The sequence below is a fragment of the Ursus maritimus genome, unplaced genomic scaffold (genome assembly GCF_017311325.1).
Source record: "Ursus maritimus isolate PB19 unplaced genomic scaffold, ASM1731132v1 scaffold_24, whole genome shotgun sequence".
Classification (NCBI taxonomy): Eukaryota; Metazoa; Chordata; class Mammalia; order Carnivora; family Ursidae; genus Ursus; species Ursus maritimus.
In genome coordinates, this window is record NW_024424897.1 from 24,058,113 (window position 1) to 24,068,001 (window position 9,889).

General features: G+C 46.3%; 1 non-coding gene across 1 annotated transcript; it reads right to left on the reverse strand.

Annotated features, from left to right (window-relative positions):
* Positions 1 to 5,993: 5,993 nt before the first annotated feature.
* Positions 5,994 to 6,100, reverse strand: LOC121105120. Its single transcript, XR_005837550.1, has one exon. It is a non-coding gene; the product is annotated as a U6 spliceosomal RNA (small nuclear RNA).
* Positions 6,101 to 9,889: the final 3,789 nt, after the last annotated feature.

Consider the following 9,889-nt stretch of genomic DNA (forward strand, 5'->3'; position numbering starts at 1 on the left):
CCCCCCCCCCCCCCCCCCCCCCCCCCCCGCCCTGGACCTGTTTCCCTTTGATCTTTGGCTCACATGCCCTGCGGTGGATACACTAGGGAGAATGTAGCCTGGGCCCTGGGAGAGGAAGGAATGTGGGGAGGGTCAGGGGAGGAGATCAGAGAAGATGCCAGATGCCCAGGGGAGCTCAGAGCCCCCGCCCCCAGAGCATATTGGGAGGCTGGGGAATGGAAAAGACGGCCTTCTAAAGTTTCAAGGAATCAGAAGGGCCTGCTGGACTTGATCAAAATAGTTCAATAAATCCACTGGCAACTCCACCAGCCTGTCTATGCAGCGTGAAAAGTGAAAAGGGTGGGTACAGGGAGGGGGGCTCTGGGAGACCCTCAGTCCATTGGGAAGAATTTCCAGGACGTGAGGGTCAGAGAGGTCACAGGCGATGGGAAAGCAAGAGGAAACCCGGATACGAAGGCCAGTGGCCCAGACAGGTGGAGAGAGTGGGGGTGCACGAGGGGCATCTGGGACTCATGGACGTCAGGCAATCCGCGCAGGCAGGGATGATGGCAGTCTTGCTGCCAAAGAACCCGGGCTCCTGCCTCCCAGACCCTCCTGACTCCTGGACGGAAGCCCCAGGATGAGGACTGGAAGAGCACAAGAGCCTGTGGGGCTTGCTGGCTCTTCCAGCTCCGGGTGGTGACTCACCACCCCCGCCACAGCCCGAGGGCCACCGCAGGCATTCCAGGCCCAGCCCCACTGCCTGGGCCAGGGTGACTCAGAGGGCTGGCTGCAGCCTCACCCCAGGGACTCTGCCTCAGAGGTTCTCTTGGTCTTCGAGCTCCCGGCTGACTCAGAAGGCAGACATCCCTCTCCCGGCTCTCCTACACCAGGTGGCGGATTGATACTTCTTCTCCGTCAGAGGAGGCAAAGGGACCAACTTTGCTGACTCATCGGGTCTATCCCGATTCCTAGAAGGGTCGCCTCCAGCTTTCCTCCCCAGTCACATCGCAAACCCAGTCACGGTCCCAAATGCTTTTGCCCACATCAGCCCCAGTACCACTCTGGCCAAGACAGACACTTTTCAGAAGGATCTTCAAGAAAGAAAATACTGAGTCAATAAGATTGTACTAACTGTATGGTGACAGATGGTAACTACATTTACGGTGGTGAAACTTTTGTAACGAATATAATTGTCGAATCACTATACGATATACCCCCAATGAATATAATATGTCAACTACACTTCAATTAAAATAAAGAAATAAAATTCTCCACTGAAAACAGGGAAGATACTACCTACAACCTCTCTTGGCCATCTGCCATAAGGGATCAGTTTGGAAGTCCCCTCTCCGTTCTAACCCCAATCCCTCTTGCTGTTTTCCAAGGCTATGTTTTGTCCGCTTTTGTTCTCCAAGAAAAGAGCTCAGCCCTTGGTGGTTGCGACCTAATACACAGGAAAAGAACTGTGGGGCAGTGTTGGACCTGGGAGGGGCAGCCACACAGCTCTCACTTCCGGAGAGGGCAAGAACTGGTGGTGCATTTAGGGTGAAAGGCCAAAGGGCCGGGCCTCCCAGAGAAAACAGCGTTCCTGACCCCTTCTCTGTCCCATACGAGCACCTCCTAGGGGAGGAGGTGAGGGGTGAGAAGAGAGGGCTTCCCCTTCCTTTTCCCTGCATAGGGACAGCTTCCAGGGTCCCCAGTGAGGCCCCCCGGCACACATCCATTCCTGTGCCGGGTATGGGGAGGGCCTCCTGCAATCTCCGCAACCACACCCTTCTCTAAGGAGATTAGGGAGTAGCCTGCAGAGTGGAGTAGCCGCATTCAAGCCCAACTCCGCCCGCCAACCACTCCCAGGTGAGGTTTGGATTTGAGCAGAGCCCATAACCACTCTGAGCTTTTAGTCTGCCCATCTCTGAACTGGAGACAAGAAAACAGAATCTGGGGGCGTGCTGGATCTCAGGGCGGTGAGTTCAAGCCCCACGTTGGGCACGGAGCTTACTTTAAAAACAAACAAGCCCCCCCCCAACAGAAACCCCAGAATCAGTCCTCCCTACCTCATAGGTAAGTGTGACATTAATGTCTTGTTCACTTGAAGGCACTGTGCAAGTGTTGGTGGGTGATATTCTCTAGAATGATCTCCTCCACCTCACTCTATGGTAAGCATTCAGCAAGACGAGAAAACAAAGTCAGGCTAGGGGTGCCTGGGGGGCTCAGTCGGTTAAGCATCAGCCCAAGGCTCAGGTCAGGATCTCGGGTCCTTGGGATCGAGTCCTGTGGGCCACCTACCTGCTCAGCGGGGAGTCGGCTTCTCCCCGCCCACTCGTGCTCCTGTGTGTGGGCGTGCCCTCTCTCTCTCAAATTTAAAAAACAAAAACAAACCCAGGCTGACTCTGCCCCTCACCTGGCACAGGGAAGGCTTCTGAAATTCCTTGTTAGGGCCGAGGGCTCTGCAGACGGACCCACTGATGCTGCTAGCGGGGTGGGTGATTTAGAGCAACCCGATCTTTCTGTGCCATGGTTCCCATTTCTGTAAAATGGGAGTGTCAAGTTTCTACCTCAAAGAATTGATTTGGGGGGCACCTGGGTGGCTCAGTCGGTTAATCGGCTGCCTTTGGCTCAGGTCATGATCTCAGGGTCCTGGGATCGAGTCCTGAGTCAGGCTCCCTGCTTGGTGGGGAGTCTGATTCTCCTTGTCTCTCTGCCCTCCCCCTGTTCAGGCTCATGCTCTCTCTCTGTCTCAGATAAAGAAAGAAAGAATTGGTTTGGGAAACAAGTATACTGAGCAGATACATTGTGTTACATGGTATCTTGATACATTCGTGATCTTTCGCTGGGTACCAAATCCCGGCGCCCTTCCGCAGTGTAAAGCAACAGAGCATTCGCCGGGTCACGGTGTCTGAGGATTGCGAATCTGGCAACCTTTGAGCTGGGTGCTTCTAGCTCAGGGTCTCCGTGAAGCTCAAGCCAGCTGTTGGCCGGGGGCAATCTCAGAAGCCTGGGGCGGCAGGTCACCTTCCAAGCTTGTTCCCACGACTGGAGGCTTCTGTTCCTCGCCATGGGGACCTCTCCACGCTTCTTCGAAGCCTCAGAGCAAAGTCATGCGCTTAAGATGAAAATCTACGTGAAAGTCAGAAATGACCTACCATCCCTTCGGCTTGATGCTCTTGGCCACGGAGACCAGCCCTGGTATGATGTGGGAGGGACTGCGCAAGGCTGTGAATACCGGGAGGCGGGGATCATGGGGGCCACCTTAGAGGCTGGCTACCATATACATAATCTGCCCTAAAAAATATTGACCGTTATTGTTATTATTACAGAAGGTGCTAGATTCATGAAACATTTCTGTTCATCACCATGGACTCTGGCCATTTACTACCTGCTTATATTGATCTCAGTGCCCTTCTCTCTGCGAGAGTGAGAACTGAGCTGGTTTTGTATACAGAAGACACATAAAGCAAGAAATTTCTCTAATATTCCTCAAAGACCAACAGAGTACAGACATGAAAATGAGTTGTATTCCAAGACAGTCCTTGCTAGTTAGGCAGAAAACACTGCATGGGGACATACTTATGCTAAAAAATGTTTTAAGGAGCACCTGTGTGGCTCAGTCAGTTAAGCATCTGACTTCGGCTCAAGTCATGATCTGAAGATACTGGGACCCAGCCCCCCACCCCCCACTCCCGTTGTCAGACTCCGTGCTCAGTGGGGAGTGTGCTTGTCCCCCTCTCTTGCCCCTCCCCACTCATTCTCTCTCTCTCTCTCTCTCATAAATAAAATCTTTTAAAAAAATGTTTTTAACTTGTTTATCTGAAATTCAAATTTAACTGCACATCTTGTACTGTTATTTGCCAAATCTGGCACCCTGGCCTGGAAAGCTTTTTAAAATCTCCAGGACTTGGGACGCCTGACTGGCTCAGTCAGCAGAGCATGCGATTCTTGATCTCAGAGTTGTGAGTTTGAGCCCCACGTTGGGTGTGGTGTCTACTTAAAAATAAAATAAAATAAAATCTCAGTGCCATTCCCAGAGACTCTGACGTCATTAGCCTGGAGATTTTTTTAAAGTTTTCATTTTAAAATAATTTAAAGCTCACAGGGAAGTTGAAAAAATAATACAGAGAACTCTAATATAACTATAGTTACACCAACTTTTAGCATTTTGCCACTTCGTTCTAGCATTCCATTATTTATCTTCTAAACATATGAAAGTCAATTACATACAATATGTTTCTTTACCACTTTATATTTCCATGTATATTTCCTTTTTTTTTTTTTTTTTTTCTGCAGGAGGGTGATTTTATTTAAGCACAGGACAGGACCCATGGGCAGAAAGAGCTGCTGCTCCACGTATATTTCCTAAGAACAGGGATATTCACACACATAACCACAATAAGTGCAATGGTGAAATTCAAGAAGTTTATCATTGATATAAAGCATATAGTCTGTATTACAAGTTTTTCAATTGTCCCAATAACGTCTTTTGGGGTATTTCCCCTTCTTTATCAGATTCAGTCCAGGATCATGTATTACACTTGTCATGTCTCGTATTTTCCTTTAACAGTTTCTCTTTCAGCCTTTTCTTGTCTTTCATAATACTGACTTTTTAAAAAATTTTTTTGTTTATTTATTTGAGAGAGAGAGAGAGCTAGCGCATGAGCAGGGGGAGGGGCAGAGGGCAAGGGAGAAGCAGACTCCCCACTGAGCATGGAGCCCACCCACAGGGCTTAATCCCAAGACCCTGAGATCATGACCTGAGCCAAAGGCAGACACTTAGCCGACTGAGCCACCCAGGTGCCCCTACAACCATTAATTCTTGCTTGAACCCATCTTCACTACGATGATGGAAAATGGTTATTTTCCAATTCGCCACTCCCTCCACAGTACTGGGGCTTTTAAAAACAGTATTATCAAGGTATAACTGACACATAATTAACCGCACATATTTAACGTAAAGTGTACAATTCAATGTTTTACCATATGTGTTCTCCCATGAAACCATCACTACAATCAAAGTAGTGAATATTGGGGCACCGACTGGCTCAGTCGGTAGAGCATGCAACTCTTGATCTTGGGGTAGTGAGTTCGAGCCCCATGTTGGGCATAGAGTTTACTTAAAAAAAAATTGGGGCACCTGGGTGGCTCAGTCCGTTGAGCAACTGACTCTTGATCTCCACTCAGAGCTTGATCTCAGGGTCGTGATTTCAAGCTCCATGCCTACTTAAAAAAAAATTTAAAAATAAAGTAGTGAACATATCTACCATCCCCCCAAATTTCCTTGAGCCCTTTCTCCCCTGCTCACCTCTTCCAACCACTGACCTGCTTTCTGTTACTATAGATGAGTTTGTATTTTCTAAACTTTTATATAAATGGAATCATATAGTATGTATTCTTTTTTGTCTGGTTTCTTTCATTCAGCACACTGATTTTGAAATTCAATTGTAGCATGATCAAAAGTCTATTCTTTTTTTTTTTAAGATTTTATTTTATTTGACAGAGAGAGAGACAGCCAGCGAGAGAGGGAACACAAGCAGGGGGAGTGGGAGAGGAAGAAGCAGGCTCCCAGCGGAGGAGACCAATGCGGGGCTCGATCCCAGGACCCTGGGATCACGCCCTGAGCCAAAGGCAGATGCTTAACGGCTGAGCCACCCAGGCGCCCCAAAAGTCTATTCTTTTTTATTGCTGAGTAAGACTTTGCCATCATATGGTATGTTACAATTCTTTATCCATTTACCTGTTGACGGACATTTGGGTCGTTTCAAGTTTTTGGCTATTACAGATAAAGCTGGTGTGAACCCTTGTGGACAAGTAGTTTTATGGGCATATGCTTTCCTTTTTCTTGGGTAAATACCTAGGATTGGGATATGTTTAACTTTTTAAGAAACTGCCAAACTGTTTTCGTTTTCCCGGGGGCTCAATAAAAACTTTTAATTATACTTCAAAGACTGTGTACGGCGCAACAGTAAACGTCCACTGTTAATGTCCACGAGTTCACTTTATCAAACGTCAACTGCATCAAAAATATGGAACACTTCGCGGATTTGTGTGTCATCCTCCCGCGGGAGCCATGCGAATCGTTTCTGTGTCATTTCAATTTCAATATGCGTGCAGCCAGAGTGAGCACCGCCGAACTGTTTTCCGAAGTGGTTGTAACATTTGACCTGTGAAATGTCTGTTCCCATTTTCACTCATTTTGGGGGAAGAGGGTTGTTTGTGTTCTTGATATTGAGTTGTGAGAGTTCTTTACATATTTTGGATACAAGGCCTTTATGAAATGCAGGATTTACAGAATAGTTTTCTCCCGGTCTGTGGCTCATCTTTTCATTCTCTTACCGGTTACCTTCTAGAGGCAAGAGAGGGTTTTTTCTTCTTGAAATTTTGATGAAGTCCGATTTATCGATTTGGCTTTTTGATACTTTGCTTTGGGTGGCCTAAGATATCTTTGCCTGACTCAAGGTCACAAAGGTTTTCTCCTAGAAGCCTTATAGCTTTTGGCTTTACAGTTAGTTCTATGACCTAAATGATTAAAGCATATGATTGAGTTAATTTTTGTATATAGGATGGGCTGTGGAAGGAAATTTATTTTTTGCATATGAATATCCAGTTGTTCCCGCACTATTTGCTGAGTTGTCTTTACACCCCTGCATAAAATAGATTGTGATGGGGCGCCTGGTGGCTCAGCTGGCTGAGCATCTGACTCTCGATTTCGGCTCAGGTCGTGATCTCAGCGTCCTGGGATCGAGCCTTGTGTTGGGCTTGGCACTCAGCGAGGAGTCTGCTTGAGGATTCTCTCTCTCCCTCTCCCTCTGCCCCTCCCCCTGCTATCTCTCTCGCAAATAAATAAATAAATAAATCTTTTTAAAAAAATTGTGGGGCTTCTGGTGGCTCATTCGGTCAAGCATCTGCTTTTGGCTCAGGTCATGATCCCAGGGTCCTGGGATCAAGTCCCCTGTCGGGCTCCTTGCTCAGCAGGGAGCCTGCTTCTCCCTCTGCCTGCCGCTCCCCCTGCTTGTGCTCTCTCTCTCTCTGTCAAATAAATAAATTAATAAAATCTTAAAAAAAAAGTTTAAAAAATAAAAAAATAAACTGTGATATATGTGTGGATTTGCACTAGGATTTTTATTTGTTTATTTTTAAGAAGATTTGATTGATTTATTTGACAGAGAGAGAGAGAACACAAGCAGGGAGAACAGCAGAGGGAGAGGAAGAAGCAGGCTTTCTGCCAAGCAGTGAGCCCGATGTGGGGCTCGATCCCTGGACCCCAGGATCATGACCCAAGTCGAAGGCAGATGCTTAACCAACCAAGCACCCAGGCACCCCTAGGATTTGTATTTATTTTTAAAAGATTTTATTGTATTTTTTTTTTTAAGATTTTTGTTTAAAATCTCTACACCTAACATGGGGCTTGAAATTACAGCCCTGAGATCAAGAGTCAACATGCTTCATCGACTGAGCCCGCCAGGGGCCCCGAAAATATTTCGTTTTGTTTTTATTTTTTTAAAGGTCTTATTTATTTGAGAGAGAGAGAGTGCATGCGTGAGTGCGGGGGAGGAGCATAGGGAGGCAGACAAGCGCGTTCTGTGCTTGGAGCCTGACATGGGGCTCAATCCCACAGCCCTGAGATCAGGACCTGAGGTGAAACCAAGAGTCTGATGTCCAACTGACTGTGCCACCTGGGTCCCCCTAAAATATTTTATTTTTTAATTTTTATTATTTTTTAAGATTGTATTTATTAGAGAGAGAGTGAGTGAGCAAACGCAAAAGAGAAAGAGAGAGAGAGAGAGAGAGAGAGAACAAGCAAGGGCAGAGGGAGAGGGAGATGCAGACTCCCTGCTGAGCAGGGAGCCGGATGTGGGACTCAATCCCAGGACTGTGGGATCATGACCTGAGCCAAAGGCAGACACTTAACCGACTGAGCCACCCAGGCGCCCCTAAAATATTTTATTTTTAAGTAATCTCTATACCTAACGTGGGACTCGAACTTGCAACTCCAAGATCAAGGGTTGCATGCTCCATGGACCAAGCCAGCCCGGCGCTCCATGCACTAGGACTTTTAATGCTGCACTTTTATAAGGGCAAGAGCAAGGACTTGGGATCCAGGACAATGAGGCTGGAATCCTGTTTTGCTGCTTATCTGTGGCATAGCGGACCTATAAGGTAGAAACCATGAAGCTACCCGCTTGGGTGTTTACCACATTTTACTACGTCCTCTCTCTTTTCTCTTCTCTTCTGCTCTTCTCCCGGGCATAGTGCTGGAACTGGGAAAGCTGGTCCTAAGGAATGTTCTTCTAACCTTAGGCTCCCCAGATCCGGGATCTAAGAAGGAAGGAAAGAAGGGCACCGTGGTCTCCATAAACTATTTGCAGTCAGTTAGGATATCTCATGCAAATCGGACATCTGCTCCAGGCAAGGCTGTGTGGACAAATTACAATTCTAAGTCCCTTTACTTCTGGTGGGAATAGTATAACTTCTTGCCGCTTGCGCACAAGTTCTGCTTCGCCACTCAATCCGGAACAATTTATTACTTGGTCATTGGAATTTTTTGATAGGCAATATTTTTTTCAAAACACTGGGCTCCTGGAAAAATAATAAGGGAGATCTTAGTTGATGAACATAATGGAAACTGCTCACAGAGAAAGGAAACAACATGGATCCTGTCCTGAGGTTTCCAGTGTGCTGAAAGGCGTGAGCTCACAAGAAACTCCCAGACTGGTGAGGCAGACATGGGCTTCAGCCTTAGAGGTTTCCAGTGACTGTGCATGAGAACAAAAATGCTCATGCCTGGGAGTCGAAAGGAGCGATGTATCTGCAAGATCCAGGACAGACTGGGCAGGTGTGAATCTGGGTGCTTGGCTCCTGTTTACCATGCTGGTCCTGAGTTTCAGTACACACCATCTCAGTTTATTATGAATACATGTATAATTAATCAGACCTTTAGCTAAAGTCAAGCCACATCCGTGATTGATCAGGGTGAGTTGCAGTTAACCCTCAACCTTGGTTGCTAATGGAAGGAGATTTCTGGCTGCATCAAATCTTGGAAGAGTGTAAGATCCAAAACCATTCCCTGTTTGGTTTGTAAAGGTATTCTGGGGTGATTCATTTGAATATCCATTTGACTTTTTTTTTTTTAAGATTTTATTTATTTATTTGCTAGAGAGAGAGACAGCCAGCGAGAGAGGGAACACAAGCAGGGGGAGTGGGAGAGGAAGAAGCAGGCTCCCAGCGGAGGAGCCTGACGTGGGGCTTGATCCCAGATCGCGGGTATCACGCCCCGAGCGGAAGGCAGATGCTTAATGACTGAGCCACCCAGGTGCCCTGACTTTTTTTTTTTTAAGTTTGTTCTCAAAACGTAATAGTCTAGAAATCTTGAAAAATACAGCAGAGTGAAGAGAGAGAGAGAAACAGGGAGAAAGAAAGAGAGGGAGAGAGAAACAGACAGGAATAGAGAGAAAACCACTCTTCTCAAAACCAGAGAGTTACTATTAACAGTGTTTTCCAGACTTTTTATTATTTCATTTAATTTTTGTTATGAAATATTTACACTTAACAAAGATAATGTAAACTGTACCGTACAGTTTAAAAGAATAATAAAATACTTATGTACCACCACTCAGATTGAGAACTAGAACATCCATCCCCAATATCTTTGAAGAGCCCTGCGAGCCCCTCCACAGTCATCCCTATGCTACTTCCCAGAATTAACCACATTCTGGAATTTTGTTTATCATGCTTGTTCTCTCCTTTTTTCTTTCTTTTTTTCCTTTTCTTTTCTTTCCTTTCCTTTCCTTTCCTTTCCTTTCCTTTCCTTTCCTTTCCTTTTCTTTTCTTTTCTTTTCTCTTCTTTTCTTTTCCTCCCTTTCCTTTCTTTTTTGTTCCGTTCTCTTTTCTCTTCTTTTCTGTTCCATTTTCTTTT